Source organism: Galeopterus variegatus, unplaced genomic scaffold (genome assembly GCF_000696425.1).
Source record: "Galeopterus variegatus unplaced genomic scaffold, G_variegatus-3.0.2 Scaffold1220, whole genome shotgun sequence".
Classification (NCBI taxonomy): Eukaryota; Metazoa; Chordata; class Mammalia; order Dermoptera; family Cynocephalidae; genus Galeopterus; species Galeopterus variegatus.
This window is the reverse complement of record NW_007727331.1, coordinates 296,273-303,994: the sequence shown is the minus strand read 5'-3', so window position 1 is coordinate 303,994 and position 7,722 is coordinate 296,273.

Here is a 7,722-nt window from a genome sequence, read left to right as displayed (position 1 = left end):
GGGAGAGTAGGAAGTAGCAGGTATCTGTACTTTTTAAAGCACCACATATAATTCTGATGTGAAACGAGCATTATGAACTATAGCTTGGAAGCCATCAATTTTATTTTTTAAAAAAAAAAAAAAAAAAAAAAGAATAGATTTCAAAGATTTATAAAATTAAAAGATTTATTGAGAAAAACTTTAAGTATTGGTTATCCATTTTTCATGCAAATTAAGTACCCTTGGGAATTTTAGGACAAAGTGTAATGACTCCAGACTCACCAAACCCCTTCACAGTATGTAATGGGGGAGAGTAGGAAGTAGCAGGTATCTGTACTTTTTAAAGCACCACATATAATTCTGATGTGAAACGAGCATTATGAACTATAGCTTGGAAGCCATCAATTTTACTAATCAATTTTACACTAGCTAACTTTACTCAATGTAACACAGTGCTTTAGAGTATGAGATCTGGAGATAATCTGGGACCAATTTGCAATTCTGCCCCTTTACGAGCTTAGTGAGCATCCATAAATTACTTGATCTCCATACCTCATTAATTCAACATCCCATTTATAGTTATTGAGTGCCAAGGTCTGCTCTAGAGGTATAAGTGAACAAAACAAATGGAAATTCCTGTCCCTAAGACATTTACATTCTAGAGCAAGGGGACTGACAAAACAACAAAAACTAAATAAGTAAGAAAAATATGTATTAGAAACTGATAAGATAATAGGGCAGAAAATCAGGGTAGGGGGTATAGAGAGAGTAGGTGCATGTTGGATTTTCTATGTTTGCAGAGTTATTGTGAAGATTAAACAAGGTTTACAAGTAAGGCACTTTGAACAGTGCCTGGCACACAACACTCAATAAGTGTTAGTGGCTATTTCCACATGTGTTGGCGAGAAAACTGATATCTAGAGCAGTGGAGAAATCTTCCCAATTAACCCTAAGAGTTAGGAGGCAAATCAGGCCCAGGACTTACCCCACCTCTGCCTTCAAATCACTCCTAGAAAAGTTTCAATCTGGGGCTAGAAGACAGATGGTCAAATAATGGAACCTGTGCCCACCTCTTGACACAGATTCCTGTTCTTGAATGTAGCTCTTGCTGGTGCCACACATCAGAAGCAGATATTGCTAAATGGAACTTTTATTTGGCATCCTTAAGGGCATGGATAAGATAAAGGGCTAAAGGACCTCACCTTGCCTGTAGCTCCAGCCAACTCCTTAAGCATCTTTACATAACAATGGTTATATGAAGGACTATCTACCGATCTCCATTAATATCATGAATAGTAAGCAATGGCTAAAGAAAAATTTTTTTAAAAACTATAAAATAAATTTTTGACACAACTTAATATAATAATAATTATTATTAAAATTTCCCTCAAATAAAATGACACTATTTTGTGAGTAAAGCAAATCTGATAATTTCCCCAAACACACTTAAGCCAGAGCATTCCTTTATTTTATTTTTTGGTTTTGTTTTTGGCAGCTGGCTGGTAAGGGGATCCAAAACCTTTGCCTTGCTGTTATCAGCATCATGTTCTCCCAAGTGAGCAAAACCACCAGCTTGTCAGAGCATTATTTTAAAGCATTTTTAGAGTCAGATGAACCTTAGAAAACTCAGAAGACCAGAAGTTAGGAAAGCAATAATTGAAGATATTTTCTTGAGAAAATGTGTTATTAGAATAACTTATCTGAGCCAAAGTCCCATGAGATGTCTAAACAATTCTTCTAACTCTTTAGCAGAATGACTAATATTTGTTTGGGTTAGAAGATAACTATGAAGGTTAAAACCTATGATGTGACCAAGCTCAGACTTGTTCTCATGACCCTCAAGTCAAAAGAAAGAAAAAGAAAGACTAATTAAGAATTAAATTTGAGGTTGAGTAAAGGAAGGAGAAGCAATCAAATTAAACAAGTTGCAAACCATACTAGAAACTATTTGAAAAACATAATTTGCTCTGTTTATAGTCCTGTCTTATGATAACACAACAAAATCTTCTTTTATCCTTATTGTGAAAGCACACGGACCGGATAAGAAAAAGACAAAACAGTAAATCTTGTTTTAGTATAAGAGATTACATAGACAGAAAAGAAAATGGGGAAAAGGAAATCATCAAGGCACTGGCTGAGAGCCTTGAAAACAAAGATAAGTAAAGTGAAACTTGATCTAAACAGCAGAGAAAATTGCTATGTGCCTAGGAGGGTTTAAGTGTATGTAAAATTCATTTCTCTATGAATCTTCTCTCTGATTTGGGATATGAGTTAGCAAGATTATAGGAGTCCTAAATCTCTTATTACAACCAGGATAGCAGGCATAGTAAATGATTAGATGACAATATGTTCATGAACTTAAAACCAAAAGAGTTAGGCCGGCCCGTGGCTCACTCGGTAGAGTGCGGTGCTGATAACACCAAGGCCACGGGTTCGGATCCTATATAGGGATGGCCGGTTTGCTCACTGGCTGAGCGTGGTGCTGACAACACCAAGCCAAGGGTTGAGATCCCCTTACCGGTCATCTTTAAAAAAAATAAATAAATAAATAAAAAATAAATAAATAAAACCAAAAGAGTTAAAATCTCTATAAGAAAGCAGTGACTAAATCATTTGCTCAAGTACACACAGGAGTTAATGCTTCAACAAAAAGAAGAGAAAAAGAAAGCCCGTTGAAGATTAAGCTTTTAGACTGGAAAAAGAGAACTATGTCTGATTCTGCTGGTGATTCACTAAGTTTGTGGCCTGAGTTACTCCAATTCTGCTTGTAATTAATTTATGAAGGACTTATATATGAAGCATTTAAAGATGCTCACATTTGGAGCTCTGGTCAACATGGCAGAATAGATGGTCCCCAGCATCACTCTCTCCCACAAATCAACCAATTTACAATTATAAAAATGTAACATCAGCCACGCTGGGGCTGCTGGAGCCCAGAGGAAAAGGAGGAGAGACCTATGGAGTTCATGAAGGTGGGAGAAACCACGATGAGAGAAAGAAAAAACCACTTGGAGCGTTTGGGGCTGTGGCCACTTTAATGCTGGAGCTGCTGAGTGCATGGAGCAGGACTGGCAGAAGCTGCAGCTGTACCCTTCAGATGGAGTTGCTTGGAGATGGTAGGGGAGAAGAGGGCCTTGGTGGCCCCCAGGACAGCAAGACCACAAATAGGATTCCCGTGGAGCCACACAGGAGCAAGGAGCCAGAACAGCTAAAAAAGGGGAGCCATTCAGAGGACAGTGAGTCATCACAAGGAACCAGTGCAGGGCCCGTTCCATGGGAGGTGTTTGGAGTGCGGATGGTGGGGGAGACAAGCCCACTGAGAGAACACTGGAACACAGCCGATGCACCCCCCAATCAGCACAGGAACACTCAGAGGAGGCTAGCTGGGAATGTAGAATTGCATGGGATGCAGTTTGATGAAAAAACTCAGGCCCAGATCAGAGTTTCTACACAACTCAGGTGCACTGGGTCTCTGGAGAGCCGGAAGTACCTATAAAGTCAACCATTAAACACTGAGCTGCACAAAAAGCCTTCCCTAGAAAAACAGCAGCAAAGCAGCAATTTAGCTCAACCACACAGCTTAAGTACTGGTTCCCACAGGAAGTTCCCCCATTTTAGAAGTAAGCAAAGGACAAAAAATTAGTTCCAGCATAGACACACCACCAGCACCTCGGGCCCACCAGGGGACATGAAGCATGGAACCAGGGACTGGACACCCCAGCCCACAACCAGGCACACCACCAGTGCCAAGAAGCATGCCAGAAACATCACATCCATGTGGGTGGCCCACCACAGCCACCACAGTAACCATGGCTGCCGTGAAAGTGGCTAGACGTCACAGCCACCACACAGATGGTCCACCAGCCACTGGAGTCCATTGACACAAGGAGAGTCACCAGCAGAGACCAAAGAAAAGAAGAGGATGTCTCTCTCCAAAAAGCCCAATCCAGAATGACAGAAGAAGTATCTGCTCTATGATAATATTGGGGGACCTGAACATACCTCTAAGCATTGGACAGATCATCTAGGCAACAAATCAACAGAAAAACAATTACTCCTTCAGAGGGAGAGAAGAAATCTAGGGTTATCAGAGGTGGGAGGGGGGAGGGAGAGGGGGATAGGGAGTGATTGGACAAGGGGCATAAAGAACAAGTACAATTTGTAACGATATACATAATAGTACTATTGATTTGATCATATGTCAACATTGAACCTCCAAAATATGTATAATTAATTATGATTCAATAAAAAAAATTAATTTCTCAACCATAAAAAAAAGATGCTCACATTTATGGGTTGTTATGTAACCAATCATTATTAATCAACACAAACATATACAGAGCTCTAATCAAATTTACCAAATGTTCCATAAACACAGTTACAAAGCAATATGATGGTTTACTTCTGTTTGGCCTCATTTCAAAACTGGGTTATAAAAATACAGTCCATATATTAGTTTTCCTTGGGTTGCTATAATGAAGTACCATGAACTGTGTGGTTTAAAATAACAGAAGTATATTGTCTTACAATTCTGGAGGCTAGAAGTCAGAAATCAAGGTGTTGGCAGGGCCACACTCCCTCTGAAGCCTCCAGAAGGGGAGGATCCTTCCTTGCCTCTTCCACCTTCTGAAGCCCCAGACATTCTTTGGCAGCAAAACTCCAACTTCTGCTTTTGTCTTCACATGACCATCTTCTTATAAGGACATCAGTCATACTGGAATAGGGGCCGACCCTACTCTAGTGTGACCTCATTTTAAGTAATTATATCTGCAAAGATTTCACCTCCAAATAAAGTCACATTCTCAGGTAGTGGAAGTTAGGACTTTACATATCTTTTTTTTTTTTTTTTTTTACACAATTCAATTCACAATATTTGATTTACATTATCTGTCTACAGGGGGAGAAAAAGGTTAATATCTTTGAAACAGAGAATTTTAAGAGAGTAAGTCTCTCCATGATAGGCTTTAAGGGGTTTATAGATTGATGTTCCAGTTCCTATTTCCAGAATTAACTACATTAACAATGACAATCAATTTCCTGTTAAGCTCCATTCACAGGGTCTCTTCTCAGGGTTTCCTTCCTTTACCTGGATCCCTAGCACCAACCACTCCTTATCTGACAATGCCTTCCTGAGATGCTCTTTCCCCTCCTCTCCATCAAATCCCTTCTGTTCCTTGAGACTTGAGGGTCAGCTTTGGTCCTCCTTCAGGAAGCCTGACCTGACCAATCACTGAGCTCATAGTGACTTATCTTTCTCCAAACTCCCAGAGTGCTTATGCATGAATTATTCAACTTGTTACTATCTCACTGATATTTTTCAAAATATATTTATGTCATGTTAAGTCAAGTAAGCCGGGTACAAAAAGACAAATACTACATTATCTCACTCATATGTGGAATTTAAAAAGAGAAGGGGAAAAAAAAAGTGTTTCTCATAGAAGTAGAGAGCAGAATAATGGTTACCAGAGGCCAGTGCGGAGGCAGGAGTGAGGCGAAGTGGTGGACTGACAAATACAAAACTATGCTGTCTACCCTAAGGGAATCATTGTGCAGCACGTGCATGTATTGAAACAACACACTGTACCTCACAAATACGTATAAGTAAACGTTAAAATATATATATTTTTATGTAGGTTTTTAAAAAATATAAGTAACACAGTACATGTTTCAAAGCTCAAAAAGTATAAAAAGCCATTCTCTTACCCCTGACCTCCATATTCCCTGGACCTCCACACATTTCAGTCCACTCTTCTGCAAAATCAAGGATCAGACCAGATAATTTCTAAGGTCCTCCTCAGCCTAAAAACACTAAGGTCCTAACACAGAAGTTTTTAAAGATGAGGGGTATCATAATATTCTCTAGAATCTAACAGAATCTGATTTGGAAACTCAGCTCTACTTCTTTCTTTTTATTTGTCATTCCTTATTTCCATCTTACTCCAAACATGGTTGTGGGCCCTAGGAATGCAGCGACAAATAAGACTGTCAAGGTCCTGGCTTCAAGGTCTTTATGCTCACACAGGAAAGACCGATGATTTTAAAACATATAAACATATGAATAATAATGTAATTTTTTTTTTTTTTAAAAAGATGACCTGTAAGGGGATCTTAACCCTTGACTTGGTGTTGTCAGCACCACGCTCACCCAGTGAGCGAACCGGCCATCCCTATATGGGATCCGAACCCGGGGCCTTGGTGTTATCAGCACCGCACTCTCCCGAGTGAGCCACTGGGCCGGCCCAATAATAATGTAATTTTGAGTGGTGATTACTATGCAGAGAAATAAAGCAAGGCAAGAGATAAGCAAGGGAAGGGGGCATAAAAGATACTTTTTTTTTTTTTTTTTAAAAAGATGACCGGTAAGGGGATCTTAACCCTTGACTTGGTGTTGTCAGCACCACGCTCAGGCAGTGAGCGAACTGGCCGTCCCTATATGGGATCCAAACCCGTGGCCTTGGTGTTATCAGCACCGCACTCTACCGAGTGAGCCACAGGCTGGCCCATAAAAGATACTTTAAATCGTGTGCTGGGGAGCGTTGTCTGGGAGGTTCTACTTGAGAGCATCCTAAATGGTCTGTGGTAGAACATTCCAGACAGAAGGAGCTGCATGTGCAAAGGCCCAGAGGAAGAAAGGCGGATGTCTGGAACACACCAACCTACAGCATGATTTTTTCACTCTATTTTAGAAAGAGTACATTGTGATCTTCTTCATTCTTTTTTTGTAGGTGCATTTTATTCTATTCTATTCATATTCCATGATTTATTTAATAGTCCTCTATTGATAGACATGCAGGCTGTTGCCAATCTTTGTTGTTACAAGCAAAAAGTTACAATCAAGGAAGAGTCAGCACAGTCTGGTGGAATCCAACAGAATCAGAGCTGGAAATCCAACCCTGTCTTCTGTCTTTCCTTTTCTCACTCTATTTCTACTATATCTCACTGACTACTCTGGGCACTAGAGATATAGTAGTGAATAGATGATTCAAGTCCCTGCTCTCAGGATGCTTATATTCTAGTGGGAGAGACAGAAAATATGAAAATTTTAGATTGTGAAAAATGCTGTAAAAAAAAATAAAACAGGACAAGAGAATAGTAAAGGGCAAGGTGATGTATTAGACATGATGCAGGTGATGTGCTAGACATGTTGGTCAAGGGCAGCCATCGAGGAGGTGGTATTGAGCAGGACATGAATGATATGAAGGGCAAGTCATATAAAGGGCTGAGGAAGAACATTACAGACACAAGGAGGCGGGAAAGAGCTTGGCACATTGGAGGAACAGCAAGGAGGCCAAATGTTCAGAGTACACCCAGCCACATAGAAGGAAACTAGCTGAAGCTGGAGGCAGGCAGGGCAGAGCCCTTGTGGTCCCGTAAGACGTTTGGATTTATTCTGAGTGTAATGAGAAGCCATCAGAGAGGGTCTTTGAAAAGGAGAATTGAAAACAATGTCCTGATTTCATGTTTGGGAAAGTGCTCTGGCTGTATACAGACAGGAGACTACGAGGGGGCTGAGTAGAACCGGGGATATGAGTCTCACTGTAGTTGATGATGGCATATTCTACAGTGGCTGTGATCAATATGGTGGGGAGTGTACAGACTTGAGATATATTTTGATGGCAGAGCAAAAAGGAGTTTTTGCTGTACTGAATACAAAAAAAGTGGGGGGGGGGGGGAAGGGGGGGGACTCCTGCATTTTTGTCCTGAACAACTGAGTAAATGGTGGAGCCATGGACTGAGATGAGG